Genomic DNA, 23,270 nt, shown 5'->3' on the forward strand with positions numbered 1-23,270 from the left:
TTGCTTCCCTCACTCCCAAATTGCCAGTAACCCTTCTTCCCAAAATTCTGTATATACTCAAATATAAGGCAAGGTATTTCCTCAAAATCATCCCATCAAAAATGAAGTCCTTATTAAGACTTTCATATTATGGGCGGTCTCTCAATTACTTGATTTTGAACAACAAAATACTATTTGGGGAAGTCACATTAACCTGAAATGACCTCAATCAAACTCAATGTGGATGCTTATAAAGGTCACCTGAAATGATGATGGGAGAAGACAAATAAATGTAATGCAGATTGAGTCATCATTTCTAGAGAGATGACTTCAAACTATAGCTCTGGGTGCCAATGTATATAAGCCTTTTTAAAAAATCACTTTATTGCAATACCTTAAATGCTTATGTTCTGGAACTCACTACAAATTAATGGATCTATGTGAATCATGATAAAATTTCTAATGGCAGTATCATGTACAAATTAAAAAAACATGCTGCAATCAGCCTACTTGCTGGAAGTGAACATGGCACCATTTTCAAGTGGCTCCAGAGGAAGGAGAAATGAATGTCAATACGCAAGTGTAGAGTTTGGGGGAAATGGCATCACAACATGTGAGAGTGGAAATAAGCAACTCTGTGTAACAGTATATTTTATATAACATGGGGTTTAAAATATTTGTATATAATTAAAGTTTAAGTTAAAAATAGGCAGAGCCAAGGCTAAAGCAGCCACAGCGGCACAAGACCCTCACAAAGCCCAGAGTGGCCAGATCACCAGTTCTCCCGTCCATGATGTGAGCTGCAGATGCCAGCCAAACCAGCAGCACCTACATAGACAAGGAGCCCTCAAAAGAGCCAAAGACCCTAACGTCTCAGTGGTCTTCTTGGGAGAAAGGCAGGAGGAAACTGGGCATGTTTATATTAGTTTGAATCCTGTTAATTGCCAGTTTTCAACCACTTTGAAACTTGCAAAATAGGACAATAACATATATCACAAACTGTATGCAAAGTAAACACACAACTCATTAATAAAAAAGACAAATGACTCAATTTTTAAAATAGACAAAGGATTTAAATAGACAGTTCCCTAAAGTAGATATACAAATGAGCAATAAGCATCTGCAAAGATGCTCAACATAATTAGTCATTAAGGAAATAAAAATCAAAACTACAATGAGATGTATAACCAAAAGACAGGCAATAACAAGTATTGGCAAGGAAGTGTGCAAACCCGAACCCTCGTACATTGCCACGGAGAATGTAGAACTGGTGCAGCCACTTTGGAAACCAGTCTGGCAGTTCTTCAAAAAGTTACACAGGAAGTTTCCATATGACCCAGCATTTTCACGCCTAGGTATATCCCTAAGAGAAGTGAAAACCTATGTCCACACAAAGTCTCGCATTCAAATGTTCATAGCAGCATTGTTCATAACAGCCCCCAACTGGAAACAGCCCAAATGTCCACCAACTGATTGGTAAACACAATGTGGTCCATCTGTACAATGAAATATTAGACGTAAAAAGGAATGAACTACTGATACACAGTACACATGGATAAACCCTGGAAACATTATACTAAGTGGAAGCACCCAGTCACAAAGAGAGATACATTGTATAACCCCATTTATATGAAATGTCTGCAGTACGTAAATCCATAGAGACAGAAAGCAGATGTGTGGCTGCCAGGGGCTGGGAGGAGGGGCGTGACTGCTAATGGTATGGGCTTTCTTTTGGGGGTGATAAAATATTCTCGAATTAGTGGCAATTGCTGCCCAACTTTGTGGACATTTGAAAAACTGTGGAATTGTAAACTTTCAAAGGTTAAATTTTACTTGAGTTATTCACACATACAATGGACCATTCCTCAGCCTTAAAAAAAGAAGGAACTCCTGCAGTCAGACATGAGTGAACCTGGAGGACGTCATGGTAAGGGAAACAGCCCAGTCCCAGAAGGATAAATACCACAGGACTGTCATTATATTGATTTAAAGATCTTAAAGTAGTCAAACTTGGAAACGCAGAGAGTGGAAGGGTGATTGCTGAAGGACTAAGAGGAGTGGGAAATGAGCAGATGCTGTTTAATGGGTGTCAAGTTTCAATTATGCCAGATGAATCAGCGCTAGGGATCTGCCATATGACACTGCTGGGCCTATAGTTAATCACACTGCATTGTCCACTTACCACTTTAAGAGGGGCTATCTTATGTTAACTGTTCTTACCATAATAACAAGATTTTTTAAAGTTACACACTCATCCAGATAACAGAAGGAAATACGTATATATGTGTAACTATGTAAATATATAGTGTCCATCTAAATAAACACACAGAATTTTTAAGTTCTGGTAGCAAATTCAACACACCCCAAGAATACCTCCTTTTGCAGGCCCAATTTAAGCCACGCCGTTCTAAACAGTTAATGACCTTCCACTTACAATACACCTTTCTCTGAATCTTGTATGTGCCCCCCTCCCTGTGCTTGTCATTCTGTAATATATTTCTTGTTTTCCTCATCTCTTTTGTCCTTGTCTCAGAGCCTTTTGAGGTCAGCAAATGGTTTTCTTTATTTCCTTGCAGATAAATCTAATTACTTCACACTAGATAAATGTTCCATAAATACTGGTTGCTTTGAATGAAGAATCAGAGGTGGCTAACACAACACAACACAACACAACACAACACAACACAACACAACACAGTCAGCCTGTGGGCCATGTAGCTCAGGATGGCTATGAATGCTGCCTAACACAAAATTGTACATTTACTTAAAACATTATGAGATTTTTTTGTTTTTGTTAGTGTTTGTGTGTAATGTGTGGCCCAAGACAAGTCCTCTTCTTCCAGTGTGGCCCAGAGATGCCAAAAGTTTGGACACCTCATGCAGGGAGCTCATCAGTAAGACAAATCTGAAATTATTTGTACTTGTAATTTGTATACTACACAAAGAAAGGTAACGCATTAAAAACTACTCCAGTCTTTAAGAACTTGACTTTGATGACCTGCAAAGACCAAGTGGACCATTTTGTTCCCCTTGACAGGTATTTACTGTTTATCTGTTTCATCAGAACTCAAGGATTTTTTTTACCCTTCCTGTTCAATCAGCACCAAGAGGTGTAATGGTTATGAAAGTTTCCTAATGTCTACAGTGCCCCCTCCCAGCTTCCTATTTTAGGGCAGAGCCATGAGCTCATTTACAGAAAAGCTTGCCAGGCTCTGCATATGGTTTGTAATATAAATAGATCACATCTTAGGCATATCAGCAAGATAGAGGAGGCTTGCCCTCCCCAAAGTCTGCTGAAGTAGAAATTCTCACCTAAAAAAGTAGTCAAGCCACCACTACTTTCAACTTCTCAGGGAATTTAAAGATGTGTTGTGTGAAAATTTTCACTCTTTGGCAAGCTTAGATAGCCCTGGACCATCCAAAAATAAAATATGCCAAAAGTAAAGACTAAATGGTAATCCTATTTAATTTCAGACTTTTACCTATCATCGGGCTTCGTGACTGCATATTTATTAAGATCAATTTCGGTTCATGATCTGGATTATACTCTACTCCATTAGTCTAGACTATAGTGATTAGAGTCTGTTTTGTCATGTATAAATAAAACCTAATAATTTGGCTGATTCATGATATGAGTCACCATTACAATAAAAATGCATTTACAAAGTAAAACAGATCACAAAACTGAATGATCCTGAGCTGCACAAAACTCATAAACAGGGGGGTCTTGTCCATCTCTTTCAACATCTAATTATTTGTTTCCTTTTAAGTACTTATTTGAAATACATTTAAGGCTCACAAGAAGTTGCAAAAATAATATAGATCTGTGTTATCACATATATTATTTTTGATAATATATTATCAAAAATAATATATTATCAAAAATAATATAGATCTCTATAGATCCTGCAGCCAGCCTCTCCAAAGCAAAACGTCTTACCTAACTATAGCCCACTGCCAAAGCCTGGAACCTGACATTGATATAATACTCAACTAATAATCTTATTTGTAGTTTACTCTTTTGCTGCACTTTTCAGGGGTGGGGTGCACTGTCTAGTTCTATGGAACTTTATTGCATGTTTAGTCACGTGTTTTCACCACGACAACCAGGACACACATTGTTTTTATTTTTAAACATTTATGGGAGCCCAACTGTGCGCTGGGCACTGTTAGGCAGCTTTGCATCATAACCTCATGAGGTAAACTTATCATTCCCTGCTTCTGGAGTGAGAAGATTTAAATCAAAAGGACAAAGCAGATGGTTCCCTCCTTTCGGTCCTTCAGCATGAGGCATGTGCTAAGAGGCTCTCTTGTGTAATCACATTAAGTTCAATAAGAGGGATTGATTTTTTTAAACCTTTAAATTGGGCCTTTAATAAGTCATAGCTCTTCAGTTTTGAAATGTGTAAAGAATAAGTTCACACAGTGTGGTCACTTCTCTTTTTCTTTTACTGCCATTAGGCACGATGTGAGCAAAGAGTTCGTAAGACCGAGGGTCCATCCTGCAGCTCAGGATGGTGAAAGTCCCAGGTTGGAAGTCCCTTTTGCTTGTCCTCAAAACCACAGCACCTCTATTTCTGCTCTCATTTTCCCCCTGCACTCACACAATAACATTTTTATCCTCTGGGAATTATTTCTAAAAATAAAATGAGAAAGAAGAAGAAACATGTCTCTATCTTGGTTTCTAAATGTTACTTGTAATTTGCTATGTGGTTTAATTCCCTAATAGAAAACACTGTCCACTGCACTACCTTCTGGCTCCATGCAGCCAGAAGATGTATGACCCTCATACTTCCTGTGCTCCTGCCCCTCCTACCACCTCTGGGGGGCCCATCAAGGAAATAACGTGGAGCTCCTGGGGCACAGCCCTGAGCTGGGAAGTGTTCCTTCTAGTCTGACCTCCCCCTGTGCCTTCCATCAACAATTCCAGCCTAAACAGTTAGGGCCCCACACATGAGTTTTTCTCCTCTTTCCCTGGTCATTCCTTCTAAGTCCCCTTTCTCATCTCCTCTCTTCCTTCTGACCTCCAAAGTTTCATGCAGTCCTTGTGGACCATCCCCAGCCTTTTCCCTAAAATGGTGATTCTGTACCAAAGGTGATTTTCACCTCAGAGGACCTTTGGCAATGACTGGAGCCATTTTTAGTTGTCACAGCTGGAGGTGGGGTGGGGAGATGTGTTAATGACAGCAAGTGGGTAGGGGCCAAGGCTGCTGCCAAACCCTCTACAATGTGCGTTATAAGACAGGGCAGCCCCCACAACAAAGAATTATCTCAGCCCAAATGTTAACAGTGCCAACGTTATAAAACCTTTCCCTAAAAGATTGTATTCTGTGCCATGACACACCCAGATTCAGTCCAGGTGCTGATGACTCCCAACTTTCAATCTGCAGTCCTGCCTTTTCTCCCAGTTTTAGGTTGTTACATGCAACTGTCTCCACTTTTGTCCATTAGGTTCCTCAAACTTAACTCATGCACAAGCAAACTTTGCTGGCACCCCCAAACCTGCTTGTCCCCCAGACTTCCTTATATCAGTGATGGCGCCATCCAAGCAATCATCTTACATTAAGCTTCTGATTGCATGGAAATCGCTCACTGTAGGAAATCACGCTCCCATTGGAATCAGAGAATAGTGGCACTGTTGGTGAGCTTTCTCTGAGGGATGAGGAGAGCAAGATCCACGAGTTTCTGAGTTGCTCCTAAATCTCACCTGTAATGTGAAGGGAGAGTCAGAGTGCAAGTTATTGTCCCATGGCTAATGTGGCTCCCTTCGGTAAAATATGCAGTCCCTTCAGTTGTGCTCACTTCATTATTTTCAGAAGACATCACTAGATGGGCAGTTTCATATAGTGCAGGGGTCAGCAAACCACAGCCCGCGGGCAAGACCTGGCCCTGCCACTTGGTTTTGTACAGCCTGGGAGTAGAATGACTTTGCCACCTGTAAACAGTTTGGAAAAATTCCAAAGAACAATTCATGACATATGAAAGAGATATTGGAAACCAATTTTCATGTGTCTAAATAAAGTTTTATTGGAACATAGCCACACACATTCATTTAGGTGTCGTCTATAAATGCCTATGCATGGCAGCAGCAGAACTGAGCAGTCACAGCACACATTGAGTGGCCAGAAAACTAAAAATATTCACTATCTGGCCCTTTACAGAAAAAGTTTGCTGACCCCGGTATCCTGACAAGAGCTTATATTTTAGACTTAAAAAAAAATACCGTGGATTTTAGTTTTGTCTCAGCTGTCACTGTGATCTTTGAGTATGACCCAATGTATAGAACCTCAAGTTAAGTGGGGACAATACAACTTGCCTTGAAGGATTGGTAGATGTGTTAGAAGTAATGCCTTAAAATGTCTGGAGTATACTAGGCACTCAACAAACATTAGCAATGATGATAATAATCCTTACTAATATTATTATTATTATCCCAAACTTGACCCCTCAAATTTCCCCTTTGGTATGCTTTGAGAATGTGTCAAACGCCTTTTGGAATCTAGGCAAATATACAACTTAAAACAACTGTCCTAGTCCCTTTCATCCACTAGTTAGGTAATGACTGAACAAGTTCCCATCACATCAGGTTTTGACAGCAAACTGCAGGGAGGTTAATATCTTTATAATTCACATGTCCTTGCACCCAATCACAAATTCCCTGAGTAATTAGTTTTCAGGAAAATTGTCTCCTGAGTGAAAAAGGTGACACTATCTGAAATAGGAAATTATCACCACCTGCCCAATCCTCTTTCCAACTTTCTTATCCCAAGAATGCCAGAAGAAAATCAGTTTATTTAATAGAAAACAGGGAAGCAACATTCAGTTAGTAAACAGCACACAGAAATAGTCTCCAAGCTACCAGAACCCCATTATTTCAGAGTGCCTGAAGGGCACTTGGAGGGGCCGCAGAGGCAGAGACTGGCCTTGAATTTTGATTGGCATTCCCCCAGGTTCCAGGAATTGGATATGGGAGTACACCTAACACTTACCTTGCCCACAGACTCCAGTGGGGCCTTGACCTCAGCCCCGGCCACCGCCAGTCCTTCGGAAGATTCTGCCATCTCTGCTGGCTCCTTGGCCTCAGGTGTGCCTCCTGGCTTCCATCTCATTCCTGGAGTGGAAAAGAGGTCAAGTCGAGTTCTTTTTCTTGGTGTGACCCCATCCTCTCCCTCTCATGCATCCCGCCATTTTCCCCTGCTCTCTGGGCAGTTTGGGCTGAGCAGAGTCACTTCCAGCCTCCCTGGACTCCCTCTTCCTGCTGAACTCTCCTTTCTGTGGCACTTTCTGGGATGATCCACATTTCTCACAAGTGATAAGACGTCATCTTGCTAATTAACATATGGCCTAATTATGGCAGCGTTACACTTTAGAAGACAGAATTAAGTCTAAAGTGACCTGAGTAATTAGGAGGAGCAGACAGAGACAAAGGGAAGCAGCAGCAACAAAGGGGGGGGCAATGGCGTGGCCATGTCCTATGAAGCATGAGACAAGTGGCCCGACTTGGGTGCATGGACACCTAGGGACTGGCCCCAAGCAGGCTGCTATTGTAAAAAGGGGGAGAACCATATGTAAGGCAAGAGGGGATCTTCCTTCCTCCTCCCCCTCTCTATCCTCTCCTCTACCATTCTTGGTGCTGAGGTGGCCAGGTGGTGCTTGATAAGATAAAGGAATCAGAAAAATTCACAGCCACAGAGTTGAATTTTCACAGGGTGTGCAAAAGAGACAGGACACTGGGGGTGGGGCCAGCGTGATAGCTTTGGAGGGGTTTTTTTGCACTTTTTAATTTTTTTAAATTTCTTTTTATATATAGTTGGTGCATGTGTGATAGCTTACTTGATGGGCTGAGGTTGACATTGCCAATAAGTGGTCCCTCCTCTGCTAGTGAGTGTGGCCTAGGATTAGGACAAACAAGGACATCATGTGTGCCTTGGTTGTGTTCCCCAGAAGTCAACGTTGGATAAAGAATGTGAGTATAAGGCATTTATTTGTGAGGAGATTTAGGAAACTCTGGCAGGGAGTGAGAAAAATAGATAGGGAAGGCAAAAAAGGCAACAGAAAGTGTGTTAGCTAAGCAAGTTTTCACTGTGGGCCACTAGACCTCAATCTTGCTGGGAAACTTGGGGAGACAGAGTAGAACACGTCTTGGAGGACGTTTCCTGTAATGGACCAGAGAGTGAATGTTTTCAGCTTAGTGGGTCGAATGATCTCTGTCAGAAGTACTCAGCTCTGCCTCTGTAACGTAATGTGAAAGCGGTCAAAGATAGTGTATATGTCAATGGGTGTGGCTGTGTGCCAATAGAACATTATTTGCAAAACTAGGCAGCCAGTCCAAGGGCTATAATTTGTCAACCCCTTGCTGCAGAATACTGTCTCTCGAACTTCTGTGGTAACCAATTTAAAAAAAATGCCCAATCCATTGTAAAACAAGACTTTTATAAATACAAAAAAAGATGAATCATTGAGGAAAAAAGGAATAAGAAACAGATATACAAAATGCAACTTTTTAAAAATTATTAGACTCAAAAGACACACAACATCTCTGTGCAATAGCTGTAAAAGTTTATAAATGATTACCCTGAAGTTCTGCACCTAACTTATCACAGACAGGTTGGGTCCTTGATCTCAGCTGTGGCCATTATCCTTGTTCACAGTCCTGTTGTACCTCTTACGGGGTGAAGAGGCTGGGACAGTTTTCCACTGACACCTGCCCATTATTGTCATGGGGCACTCCCTGGGATGTCGATTCCTGGTCCTTGTGGCCTGTGTTGCACACAGGCCAAGCACATTTCTGCAGGCCAAGGAGGCAGAGAGGCCCAGGGACTCTTAGTAGGAAGCCGTGGTCATGCATGGGAAGAGTAAGAACCAACACATCAAGGTCAGGGCACTGTGAGTGACCTTCCAGTGTGACAGAGCAGAAAGACCATGGGCTTTAGAGACAAAGAGTTGGAATGAAAGTCTCCACTTCTGCTAGTTAACCTCTCTGTCTCTCCATGTCCTTATCTAAAAACACATGAGTATAATATGGTAAGGGTTAGGGTTGAGTTTTGTTTTGTAAAAGTTTATTTGTTTAGAGCAGTTTAAGATCCACAGCAATATTAAAGGCAAGGTATAGAGATTACCCATATACTCCCTGCCCTCACACATGTACAGCCTCCCCCACTACCAACATAGCTCACCAGAGTGGGACAAATTCAAAACTGACAAACTGACATAGACACATCACAGTCACCCAAAGTCCATAGTTTACCTGATGGGTCACTCCTGGTGCTGTACATTCTGAAGGTTTTGACAAATGTACAATGACACATAGACATCATTACCATAACATACAGAGTAGTTTCACTGCCCTAAACATCCTCCATGCCCTGCCTATTCATCCTTCCCTCCTCCCTAAGCCCTGGTAACCACAGATCTTTTTACAGTCTCCATAGTTTTCCTTTTCCAGAATGTCATATAGTTGGAATCATAGTATGTAACCTTTTCAGATTGGCTTCTTTCACTTACCAATATGTGTTTTAGGTTCCTCCATGGCTTTCAATGGCTGCTGGTTCATTCCTTATTTAGCTAAATAGCATCCCATTGTCTGGATGGACCACTGTTTATTTATCCATCCACTTGCTGAAGGACATCTTGGTGGCTTCCAAGTTTTGGCAACTAAGAATAAAAGTGCTGCAAATATCTATGTGCAATTTTTGTGCGGACATAAGTTTTTAACTCCTTTAGGTAAATACCAAGGAGTACAATTGATGGATCCTATGGTAATAGTATGTTTAGGTTTGTAAGAAACTGCCAAACTTCTTCCAAAGTAACTGTGCTACTTTGCATTCCCAGCATAATGAATGAGAGTTCCTGTTGTTCCATGTCCTTGTCAGCATTTGGTGTTGGCAGTGTTCTGGGTTTTAACCATTCCAATAGGTACAGAGTGGTATTTTTCTGATGACATATGATGTTGACCATCTTCTCACATGCTCATTTGCCATCCATATACCTTCTTTTTTTTTTAAATTTTATTTATTTATCTTTAGAGGGGAAGGGAAGGAGAGAGGGAGAGAAACATCAATGTATGGTTGCCTTTCATGCATCCCCTGCTGGGAATTGGCCTGTAGGGAACCGGCCTGCAACCTGGGTATGTGCCCTGACTGGGAATCGAACCGCGATTGTCTGGTTTGCAGATCCACGCTCAATCCACTGAGCTACACCAGCCAGGGCCATATATCTTCTTTAGTGACCTGTCTGTTAAGGTCTTTGGTCTGTTATTTTCTTGTTGTGCTTTAAGAGTTCTTCATATATTTTGGATACCAGTCCTTTCTCTGATGTCTTTTGCAAATATTTTTTCCTAGTCTATGGCTTGTCTTCTTATTCTGGATTGAGGTTTAAGTGGTCTGATAAGAAGCTCTAGTATACGTGAAACATTTGGGCACATTGACAAGAGCTCAGTGATAACTCCCTTCCCATAAAAAATCCCTAAATTATAGAAATCACCTTTATGAATATACATATAGAAATTAAGCTATAACTTTATGCCTATGGTAGACATCATTTATTTTCAAGTCACTAAGAACAAATATTTTCATCATACAAAGTTTTGAATGCATGCAGTCCTCTATGATAGAGTTTGTGGTCAGTTGTATTGCTTCTGACAAACTGAGCTTTGTAGGTATGATTAACATCTATAATCCGTCCTCTTTCGGTAAAGGAAATGACTGTACATAATGGGGGTGGGACTTATCCAATCAGCTGAAGGCCTTAAGAGCAAAAGCTGAGGTTTCCTGCAGAAGAAGGAATTCGGCTGTAAGACTGCAACAGAAAAGTCTTGCCTGAGTTTCTAGCCTATTGGTCTACCCTACACATTAAGAACTTAAGATGATAACATCAACTCCTATCTGAGTTTCCAGCCTGCCAGCCTGCCTTACAGACAGCAGACTTGCCAGGCCTCACAATCGTGTGGACCAATTCCTTAAAATAAATCTCTTTCATGTATGCATATGTGTGTGTGTGTGTGTGTGTGTGTGTATATACACGTATACATACATAAACACAAACACACAGGTATATTACTTTTACCTACCCTGTATGTAAACACACATATATCCTATTAGTTCTGTGTCTAGAAAAACCTAATAGAGTTATTTATTTATATATTTCATGTGGGTAAAAATTAATAAGCAAATTACATTAAATGATCAAAAAGTATCTTTGGCCCTGGCTGGTATAGCTCAGTGGATTTAGTGCAGGCTGCGCACCAAAGGGTCACCAGTTCAATTTCCAGTCAGGGCACGTGCCTGGGTTGTGGGCCAGGTCCTCAGTGGGGGCCACGTGAGAGGCAACCACACATTGATGTTTCTTGCCCTCTCTTTCTCCTTTCCTTCTCCTCTTTCTAAAAATAAATAAATAAAATCTTTTTTTCAAAAAAGAAGTCTCTTCTGTGCCCCTCTAATGATGTGGACTCCCCCCGGTACACCAGAGGTGCTTCAGATCTTTGGCAAATGGGAGCAGGAGAAAGGGAGGGAGGCATTTCCATCTGGAAAGTGAACTTCTCTGAAGTTTCTCCTTGGAGATAGAGATGGAGGTCGCCTGTAACAGCTGGCCTTGCTGCTGATAAAGACCACCCTCAGCACCTCTTGGACGATTCACCATGCACCACTCATAAAAGAAAAGAGCTGGTGACTTGTTCTGCATAGACACCGAGGGAAGAGATTTCCAAAACTGTAACTATTTCTAGAGACAATATGTCATTGAAAAGAAATTATTTCAAATTGCGAAATGCATCTGTGTAAAAGAAATGTATGTAAAAGCCTGCACATTCTTTTGTTAGCAAAACTGAATTCAGCCAGATCATCTTTCCCTTATTATTATAAAGTGAGTTAACAACAATTAGCAAGCTCTTCCAACACTGTGAAAGGCAGCTGATTTTCTAAATCACTTGCTTACCAATACACGACTGCAACTTAATAGGCCACTCTGAATAACTTATTTTTAGGACATATGTTTTGCATGCCATTATTTTCACAAAGAGGTTTGTCAAATAGTTTTTTATGTCCCTGACAGATTTTTATATAAGCAGTAAATAGGCTTAAATGTAAAAACAGAAACCATAACATTTCTTGAGGAGCCCATAGGAAAATATCTTTTTTGACCTTGTTATAAGCAAAGATTTTGTTCAACATGACCCCAAACACATTAAGCATAAAATAAAAAGTGATACGCTGTGTCTCATCAAAATTAAAAACTTCTGTTCACCAAGACATCATTATGAAAATGAAAAGGCAAGCTAGAGATCCTGATCAAATTTGCAATTCACAATCCATGACAGTGAATCCAGATGATATAAAGAACTGCTCAAAACCAATAATAAAAAACAAACAACTATGATGTTTTTTAAATAGAACTTAAAAATATACTTCACAAAAGATTATAGATGGCCAACAAACTCATGAAAAGGTACTCCGCATCATTAGTCAGCAGGAAATGCAAATTGAACCCACAATGAGATACTACTATAAATCCAAGAAAAGGGGGAAGGGTTTTCAGGAATGTGTATAAGGGATGCATGGACAAAACCAAAGCGGGGTAGAATCAAGGATGGAAAGTAGGGATGGCTGGGGTGCGGGGGAGTGGTCGGGGAGAAAGGGAGATGACTGTACTTGAACAACAATAAAAAAAGAAAAAAGAGAAAAGATTAGCATTAATAGGTGGTGGGTAGAATATGGAGTAACAGTTTTCATACATTCTTGAGGGGGTGTAAAATGGTTTGACATATTTGGAGAAGAGTCTAACACTTTCTTATACAGTTTCCATCCTCTGACTTGTAGGTATTCCACTCCTAGGTATTTCCACCCAGTAGAAATGAAAACACACATCTACACAAAGACTCACATATAAGTGTCCATAGGAACTTTACTCTTGCCAACCAGAAACAGGAGACACCCCAATTTCCATCTACAAGCGAGAGGGTAATCACAGTGTGGTACAGTCATACAATGTCACATTGCTCAGCAATGAAAAGGAGTGCACTACTGATGTATGCAGCACTATGAATGATTCTGAATCAGTACGTTGGGTGAATGAAACCAGATGTGAAAGAACAGATTGTATACTTCTACTTATATCAACTTCTAGAACAAACAAAGCCTCCACAGTGAAGAAATCAAATAGAGGTGGCCAGGGGTTGGGTGGAAGAGTTAGGGGCAGATTTGAGTGGAAAGAGACATGAGGGAACTTCCTGGAAAGTTAGAAATGTTCCCTATCTTGACTCAGGCAATGGCTGTGTGCCTGTATTCTTTTATCAGAATTCATGGAACTGTGCGCTTAGGGTCTTTGCATTTTAGTGCCTGTACATTATGCCTGAATAGAAATTTCTTCTTCATGGGTAACATACTTTGTTACTTCCATGCTTCCCATTCATAAGAAAGTTTTCAGAATCATTGTAGTACAGTCAAGACTTTAGAATGCGAGGGAGATTTTTTCCATAGGCTTCAGATAAAGCAGTGTCCTCAGAAACTGCAGCAAGTGTTCTAACACTGTTATACTAATGTTCACCTTCTATCAAAGCAACAGCATGTAATAACCAGAAGTTCTGGTTTGCACTGTTTCTCTAGGCTATAACAGCACGAGGAGGCTGCAGGCACGAGGGTGTGTGAGGAAGAGCAAACGGCATTTGTTTGCAGCTTGCTCACTGTCATCAAGGTAGTTTCCCTTGTTCTACATGTCGTGGCATCTAATGCCTGTTCTATTATGAGAGCTATGCGGTCCTGTGTCCATGTGGCCAGGGTCCCCTCTGAGCACATCATTGGCTCTGTGGCCCCCTAAGCGCCTCCAGTGAGCCCGTTGGGCAATCCTAATAAGCCTCGCTTTTTTGTGGCTGACATCCACACACTGGGATTGGAGGACAAATTTGAGTATGCAAGGAGCTATTCTTACAATGGTTTCTCCATTCCATCTTGTCTTAAACCTCCAATCTTATCCTTCCTGGGCTCTGAAATGTGAAATCTTGACCTCTGCCTAGTCCACCTCTAACCCTCTGGTCCTGCTGCTTGAGAGAAAGATCAAGGAGTTTTGAGCGCAGATGCTTCTCCCTGGGCTTGGACCTCCCTGGGCTGGGCTCTCCCTGGGCTTGGACCTTCTCCCTGGTGGCCAGTAGACAACCTGGCTCCCAGCATCCCATGTTCCACCATGCAGATTCTGAACTCCAGTCCAGGTGTGGGGCTACTGCTCTGCTATCACTCATCACTCTGGATAGAGGTTGAGAAATTACATTTAACAAGTAGCAATATGTGGTTGAGAAAGCTTATATATTATATATAAAGCTTATATTAAGAAAGTTTAGAGAACTCAAACATTAGCAAGTATGTATAAATTTATAAATCAGTGTTTCATATTTTATCATTGTAGTTGAAAAAAATTCCTAGCTGGTGTAAACCTTCGGGCAGGTAGCTCATACTGGAATTCTGGAACACTGAAATCTTTTTTTCCCTCAGTTTGGTGTTTGAGATGTATATCTGTCATTCTACAGAAACATATTCAAACTTAGAAGATAGTAATACATTTTCATAAAATTTTTTTTCTGTTATCTGAGAAAGGTATTTCCTTTCAGATACATTTATTGACCCTGAGTGAACTTACTGTCTAAAAATAGAGAAGTCTTCCTTTGGTCTTCTACCCTTCTATCTGAGTGTAGGAACTAGCTAACCATAACCCAAGCAGCACATATTCATAGCCTGGAATAAAAAATTATTTCTGCAAAATTAATCCTTCATTACACTAAAAAACACTAATGTTAAAGAGAAACTTAGTCTAAAGAAACAGCTTTGACCCTGGCTGGTGTGGCTGAGTGGACTGAGCACCGGACTGCAAAGCAAAGGGTCACCGGTTTGATTCCCAGTCAGAGTGCATGCCTGGGTTGTGGGCCAGATCCCTGTAGTGGGAGCATGAGAAGCAACCACATATGGATGTTTCTCTCCCTTTCTTTCTCCCTCCCTTCTCCTCTCTCTAAAAATAAATAAATAAAATCTACATAAAAAAAAAAAAGAAACAGTTTTATCCTGGGTGGCGATGCAATAGACTGCAGTTCAACTCAGAAGGCTGGACCTAGAATCTATTATTTTCCACCCTAGCCACTACACTGTTAAAATGGAAGATGCAGCTAATCAATTATACCAGCTGCGCTGGGATATTGCCTAGTTTGTAATCTCTGAAGCTTAAAAGAAAATCCGTTTACAAAAATTCAGAGATACATCAAAATGACAAGGGGAATGAAGTGCCTTCATTTTCAATTAACACCAGCCAGAGTTTTACAAAGCTGTAACATCCTCATTCCCCTACCTTTTTTTTTTTTTTTTTTACCTTGCCTACTATCTCCCAATTTGATCACGAATATGTCTGGAAACAACGGATGGCATGTTTACAAAACAGATGTTTTCAAGGGATGCTAATAATATATTTAAAACTGAGAACTACTTTTCCAAAGGGACATAAATTACAAGTGACAAAACTAAAGGTACCCAAGAACGCCTTAAGCTATGTACTACGGAGCAGACAAAATCATGGGACATGCTCTCTACTTGTTATTTACTGAATACCCACTATGTGATAGAAAGTTCCCCAATTTCTCCTGAAGAATTAAAATTCTTTCACTCTGCCAAATTGTGGACTGCTTAGAAGATAACTCAAAAAGAAAAGTATAATATTTCACTGTACTTAGAACCAACAGGGGAAGGAATAAGAATATTTAGAACACTATGTTCTTATGAATGAGTAATGGAAAAATTTTGTATGCGTGAATGTATGTGCAAGTATGTGTATCTATCTATGTACACACACGCCCATTTTATAAATGGAGTGTTTTTTCTTTGTTACCAATGAAACATGCTTGTCTTCCAATGGTGAGTGCTCTCAACAGGGAGTGGTACTGAACTCTGACTGTCATTGATACTTAGCTCTTCCCTATTTCTCTCTTTGCTTCTGTGCCTGGACATAGCTTTTACACACAGATTTATGACCTATAACTTCACACAGGGCACAACCGTAAGACTCTTCTCCTGGGAGCCCATCCTCACTTTTGCTATCACCACTCCATCAGTGGCTCTCCATCAGGAGTGACTCTGTGCTTTTGGGGACATTTGGCAAAGTCTGGAGATATTTTGGATTGACATAGCTCGGGAAGGGATGCCACTAGCGTCTAGCTGGTAGAGGCCATGGATGCTGCTGAATTTCCTAGAATGCACACACCTGCTCCTCCCACCATGAGGAAGAGTGATCCAGTCTGAAGTGTCAATCATGCTGAAACTGAGAAACACTGCCCAAGACTTAGGTAGAACTAGTTAGGTATAAGCAGGCCTGGTGTGCCATTGGCTTCCTGCTAAGCAATTTATTTTGGAGTTTCACATGCAGAGGGTTCAATTAAATTCCCCAGTTGATGGCACATTTTCATCACTGGATTTCATCACAAGGCCTTATTTATTTATTTATTTTCTATTCTAATGCCTCCGCACCACTGCTCAAACACATTTGATTTGTATTATTTATACATGACCTTGTATAGCATTTCGGGGACTGTTTGTGTACATGTATTTTATGTTACATGCATGGCATTGGGATGTAAACCCACACCATAGTGTTTCTGACTTTTTTCCCACACCATTGTGTTTAGGATCTACCCATGTTGCTGTGTGCAAATTCACTATGCTCCTCCTAATTGCTAACAGGTACTTCGGGGTACACTTTCATCTCCATTTACTAATAACCTCTAGGACAGTGGCATTTCCACCACTCTGCTACTCTGAGCATCATGATGAACATCTTCAAAATGCTCCTTATGTACCTGAGTGAGAATTTCCATGAGACATACACCCAGGAGAGAGATTACTCAGTGCAACTTAAGTTTTTACCACAACTGATCCTCAAAGCAATGACCTGAACTAGGCAGCGCTGTTTTCCATGATTGAGACAGGGAAAATGAAGCTTTGAGGGATTATCTAAATTGCCTAAGGTCACCCAGCAGACCCAGAATTCGAATGTCTGTATTTTCGGAAACTCACACCTCACTTTGTCCTTAGAAATGACTAAATGCGGATGGGGAAAAGAAGGATGAAGCCCAGAGCAGAGCTGATGCTGACAGGAGGGTCACAAGGGGTTTGTGTGAGTCTGCCCTCACATTCTATCTTCTACCCCAGCCCAGATGAGGGATCTTCCTCCCCAGGCTTTCACTGTTCCCCAGGCTCCTCAGGAGCAAGTAAGTAAGTAAGTAAGTAAGTAAGTAAGTAAGTAAGCCTAGAGCCCAAAGGAGATCTCCCACAGAAACCCAAAACCTCTCTGTTGTCTTAACACCTTCACCAGTTAGTCTTTCATTCATTTCCTGTAACCAGCTATGATATATAAGCACTCTTGTCAAGAAAAACCTACCATTCAGGAGACTGGGCTCCTATCTGTGACTCCCACATCACAACCAGATGGAGCCCTTGCTTAGACTGCTGTCTGAGCCATCCCACCCGCAACCCTCAGGGAAACTCATCACATGGCCATGACCTAAAGCCCAGGGGGGAGGGTTGGCATCAGAGCTGGGACCAGCTTCTGTCCACGAGACTCCACTGTGCAGGAGCATGATGGAGACCTCTCCCTCCTCACCTGGTCAGATCTTTCTCACAGCACCCTCCACATGGCAGGGGCAGCGTGGTGGCTGAGAGTCCTGCACTTGACTGAGTACAGCTGCTAGTCCCACACCAACATGCCAAGGGGACAGAGAACTCATGGTTACAAAGTCATCTGGAGATGGATAGAAGGCTGCTCACCTATCATTATTTTCACCTGTCTTCCAGTGGGATCATGTGTAGAGGCCTCAAAACTGGCTTTGACTGTGGCTCTTGAGACCCAACAAGGCAAAGTAGAGGAGGAGGCTAGTGGAAACCACCCTGGCTTAAGGGTCCAAGTGTTATTATCAATGTGCTGAGCAACTGCGAGCAGCTTAGCTTCTCTGGGTCTCACTGAATTCTCCTGGGAAAGACGGGAGGTTTCAGATTATGTTCTAATGTGCCTTAAGGGTGTGTGAGGGTCCCTCCAGAGCCTCTCGGGGTGGGATGTTAGCCAGGAATGGGAGCTCCAGCACCCACCCACCTCAATCTTATATACTGATATTGCATAAAAGAGCCCCCCATGTCAACAGAGTTCGAATGCTAAAGGAAGACTTTGAAAGCAACTGATCACAGTGGCTCTAAAACTCTGCTTAGTGCTACACATTCTCCGCTTCTATGGCTTATTCTGCTTTTCTTGACCTCAAAGCTCTGGTTCCCCCCATCTTTCCCCTTCACTATAAGACAAGGAAATTGGAGGAGGAATCATGTTCGAGTGGACAGGGCCAACTTCTCCATTAGCACAACAATGAGGCCAGGGTCCATGGCCCATGCTGTTTAGAGGCCCATGAAAATTATTTTAATTTTCATTTCTTTTAAGATCAGAAGCCAAAAAAGAACCTAATGATAACGTATGTATAATAACGATCTCAGCCTGGATTATGTTTGCCGATGCCAAAACGGTAGTAAAACAGAATTTTCAATATTCTTTGTGGTGGATGGGGGCCCATGAATGCGTCAGGGGCCCCACTAGTGGGAAATACAGAGAAAGAGAAAGACAGACAGATCCAGGTTCAGAGCCTTGCTTTTCCCTTATCAGCCGCATATTATTTAGCTCCGTGTCTCTTTGTCAGCTAAGCAGGCCACAGAGCCCTCCAGGAGTTGCTGGGAGGCTTCGATCAGTAAATATATGAAGGTGCTCCAGCTCAGCAGGCCCTGAACTGTGGACATGCTCTTCCTGCCTCCTCTTCGTGCAAACGCGCAGCCAGGTTGTGCAACAGACATTTTAGGGACACTTAGCTGAGATCTGCTCCTTGCCCTCGCTTCGCGATTTCTAAAATCTCCTGCCAGGTCATTCAGTCCTGCTCTGTTCTCTCCGTGTGAGGGATTCAACAGAAATCATATAATAGTCTTATAATGATCTCCTGCTTCTTTGTGGAAAAATCCCCATTTTGACGGAAATAAACAGGTAAATGAAGGAGCCCCAGCCTGGACCTTACCTTTTCTCATTTTTATCCCCCAGAGCTGAGAAGTAGCCAGATCTGTCCACAGAAACAGAAACAGACAGGATGTACAGCTTGGCCCACATGAGAGATCTGTCCTGGCCAGGTGCAAACGAATCCAGTTTTCATAACCTAAAGATGATTATTTGCTGTTTTCATTTAAAAATAAGACAATAGCATTAGGAAAAACAGTCCAAGTTAAGAGTATACTCAAAACAAAGCAGAACTGATAGGTCGCTTTAAGCGGTGGAAGTAGTATGAAGAATTGTACAAGTAAACTAGAATTCGCTTTGAAGACTCTGTAAAATGGGTGGGTGGGTGGGTGTGTGTGTGTGTGTGTGTGTGTGTGCAGGAAGATGGAGTAATAAGCCTCCCAAAACATACAACCAGCTAAGAGAAAGTTAGGGCACAGGGGTGACTCAAGATCCTGCCCCCAACCTCAGCTGTCACCTGGACTAAGATGCAGCTGGGATCTTGCTTTACATAAGAAAGACACTTCCACTCTTTCCCCCAGTGAGAGGCACCTCAGCTGAGCTCGACTTGCTGTCAGTTCCCTTCCTGACACATAAGGGGCCATAAGTTCCCATGGACTCCAAAGGCCTTGGGGGTGTTTAGCATTTCTGGACAAGTCCTGCAAAAGTTGGCAGCCAAATTGAGACTTCCCAGTGCCAACCTTCTGATCGTGCCTCCCTTGACAGGGTAGCTCTGGTGCTCTGCTGTAAAAATGAAAACTCAGCAGGGGCAAACCCTACTTTCACACTGTTCTGTGAAATACTGGGTGGGTGGGGTGCCTGCGCCTCTCCTTTCCTGCCAGCCCTGGTCTTACAATCCTACCCTTTCCCTATAGCACCCACTATATATTTTTCTTAAGATTTTACTTATTTATTTTTAGAGAAGAGGGAAAGGGAAGGAGAAAGGGAGGGAGTGAAACATCAATGTGTGGTTGTCTCTCACACGCCCCCTAATGGGGACCTGGCCTGTTAACCCAGGCGTGTGCCCTGACTGAATCAACCCATGACCCTTTGGTTTGAAGGCCAGCACTCAATCCACTGAGCCACATCAGCCAGGGCAGTTGATCCCAAATCTTGATAAATGACGTGTAGTCAGCCAAAGGAGCCACCTGCATGACAGAGTAAGCGGCGATACTGGTGATGATCATGTCTGGGTGATGTGGCTGGAGGCAGTGGCCTCACATTTTCTACTTTTCTGACTTGCTAAATTTTCCACCTTACTTTAAGAACAGAGGATGGGTTAGTAATTATCAACAATGAACTTGAAAGCACCTCAGTAGTAGCACCTCACAAGAAACAACTCTACTTGGTGATTTGGTCTAGAATTATCCACTGGTTCCTTTAAAGATGTAACCTAGGAGATAGTAATTGCAAAGAAAATATTATCTCAGCCGTCAGTTTCTCACCCTAAATGTTGCTTAAAAAGAAACTGGTCCATGTCTCTTTACTGGAGGAAGAAAGTCTCCATTACAAAAGACTCTTCCTTAGAAAATGTCTTGCTGCATCTTCACCAGGTTGCGTTCCCTCTAGGACTTTCAGGGAAAGCTGTTCTTGTGAGAAATAATAAATCGAGCTAAATAAAATATGGCCTGAAAAAGGATTTACACTTCCATTTACGAGAATGGATAGTGGCAATGGATGAATCAAAGTCACCTCATTTAATTCATTGTCCTAACAAGAATGGTTATCTGGCTTCCCAGACAAATAGAGAGTTGGAGAGAGAAGGTTCTGTAGTCTGCAAGGCTGGTGGCAGGGGGCAGACAGAAGTAGATGCCTGCCTGACTCAGAGGGTAAAAAAGAGGTCTTAAGACATATTTTAAAAGCAGATATAAAAAATTTCAGGGGAGGAGCAAGAGGGGAACTAAATGAAAGAAGGTGAAAGGACTAGTCAAACAACATATGTGCATAGCCCAAAGACACAGACAACAGCGTGGTGATGCTCAGTGGATTGAGCATACGGTCCTGCAGTCCAAAAGATCACGGGTACAGTTCCTGGTTAGGACACATGCCTGGGTTGCAGGGCAGGTCCCCAGTTTAAGTTTCTCTCCCCCTTTTTCTCTGTCCTTTTCCCTCTTTCTAAAATTAAATAAATATTTTTTTTTAAGTGTGGTGATAGGCAGAGGGACGAGGGAATGGGAGCTGGGTGGAGGTGAGCAAAGAAGGGGGAGAAATGGGGACATCTGTAATAGTGTTAACAATAAGAATTAAGTTAAATACATTTAAACAATTCAAATGAAATTTGTAAGGTTCTATAGGACCAGACAGATAAAGAAAGCTGAGGTTTTTAGGGATCTGTTTTATGACCAGCACCTGGCACATAGTAGGCACTTTATACATCTGTGGTATGAACACTGAGTGGACAAATAACAAAAATCCCTGACAAGAAAGGAGTGAAACCGCCACACAGATTTTGCTGTTCCCAGTAGGAATTGTATTTTCTTTTTGACAACTAATTTAGAAAAATGCATAAGGCCTTAAAAATACCCATAACTTTAGATTCAACAATTATATTTTTAGGACTGTAATCTAAAAAAATAACCGTTAAAACAAATAAAATTTCCAACAAAGAAGAATGGTTAAATAAACTTAGTAGACTATAACATGAAAGTAATATATAATGTTCAGGACGACCTTAAAAATATAAGAGAGTGCTGAGTGAAATAAGCCAGGGGTTGAAAGACAAATACCATATGATCTCACCTTTAACAGGAAGCTAAACAACAAAACAAACAAGCAAGGAGAAAGAAAAAACAAAGACACTGAAATAGAGAACAAGAGGACAGTGACCAGAGGGGAGAGGGAAGGAAAGTTAAGGGGAAAAAAGGGGAGGGATTTGGAGGAACAAATAGGAAGGACACAGGGACGAGAACTAAGGGGGGTGGAAATGGGAGGGAGGTGGGGAGCATGGGGCGGGGTGGGCTGGGATGGGAGAAATAGACGGAAAACTGTACTTGAAAAATAACTAAATAAAAATAAAAAATATATAAGAGAATGTTCTAAATTCCTTAGGTTTGTCTCTAAATCTATCTAACTACCTTTTTACATACTTGTGTGACTGTATATCTATATATACATATACATAGATATGTGGGTGTGTACAAAAGAATATGTATGGTATGATTTTAATTGAGTTAAAAGAATATTATTCCCTATACCAACTATACCATAGAGTAACCAAGTAGTTGTTGAAGGAAAGTTTCTCTTTATAGAAGTATTGCACCTAATAAATTAAGATGGAAAGAATTAGAATACGCCGAATCAGTTCTCTTTGCTGAGTAACAACAGATCACCCCAGAACACAGAAACTTGAAAGAACCCACTTTCTCTGGGTCAGGAATTCAGGAACGGCTGAGCTGGGGGTTCTGGCTCAGGAACTTTCAGGAGGTACAATCAAAGTGGCAGTTGGAGCCACAGCCACGTGAAGACTTGAGTTCCAAGCCCACTCCCAGGCCGACTGGCAGGAGGCCTCCGCTCCTTTTCGTGCAGTCCTCACAACATGGCTGCCAGCTTTGCTTGGAGAGAGTGACTGAAGAGACAGGTGGACAGAAGCTATACTGCCTTTTACGCCCTCACCTCACAAGTGACATACCAGCATTTCTATTGCTTATGTGGAGCAATCCTGATCCAATGCAGAAGGGCATCATGTAAGGGCATGGATATGAGGGGGCACAAAGCATAGAGGGCTTAGAGGCTGGGTATTACAGACACAATTTCTCATACTCCCATCAAGTTCATAGATGTATGCTATAATCATCAATGGCTGCTGACATCACAACCAGGGAGACAACCAGACATGAATTGCCACTTGATGTAAGAAACAAGAACAGCAGGTATAAAAGTAGTCTTGCCAAAAACTCTGAACTTGAACCTGATAAAGTCTCTGGATCTATCTACAATGTAGAGCATGGGTGTCAAACTCATTTTCACCAGGGGCCACATCAGCCTCGTGGTTTCCTTCAAAGGGCTGAAGTAATGTCAGGACTGTATAAATGTAACTACTCCTTAACTGTTACGGAGTTGAAATTACATGCGGCCCTCTGAAGGCAACTGAGAGGCTGATGCGGCCCCTGATGAAAATGAGTTTGACGCCCCTGATGTAGAGAAACCAGAGGGACAAAGGAACATGTTACACAATTACCACGTAAATGCATTAGAAAAATCTAGACTGTGAGCAATTTTACAAGACGAAGAGCTCATTTCTTCAGAAAACAAAT

General features: G+C 41.7%; 1 protein-coding gene across 1 annotated transcript in view; it reads right to left on the bottom strand.

The window, feature by feature from the left end:
- FRMPD4 (FERM and PDZ domain containing 4) overlaps positions 1 to 23,270 on the bottom strand; it is a 697,120-nt gene that overhangs the window by 667,078 nt on the left and 6,772 nt on the right. The window contains exon 2 of the mRNA XM_037157582.2: positions 6,969 to 7,090. The gene's annotated coding sequence lies outside the window, so the exon portion shown is untranslated. The remainder of the gene's footprint in view (positions 1 to 6,968; positions 7,091 to 23,270) is intronic.

This window comes from Artibeus jamaicensis, unplaced genomic scaffold (genome assembly GCF_021234435.1).
Source record: "Artibeus jamaicensis isolate MK-2021 breed Jamaican fruit bat unplaced genomic scaffold, CSHL_Jam_final scaffold_1283, whole genome shotgun sequence".
Classification (NCBI taxonomy): Eukaryota; Metazoa; Chordata; class Mammalia; order Chiroptera; family Phyllostomidae; genus Artibeus; species Artibeus jamaicensis.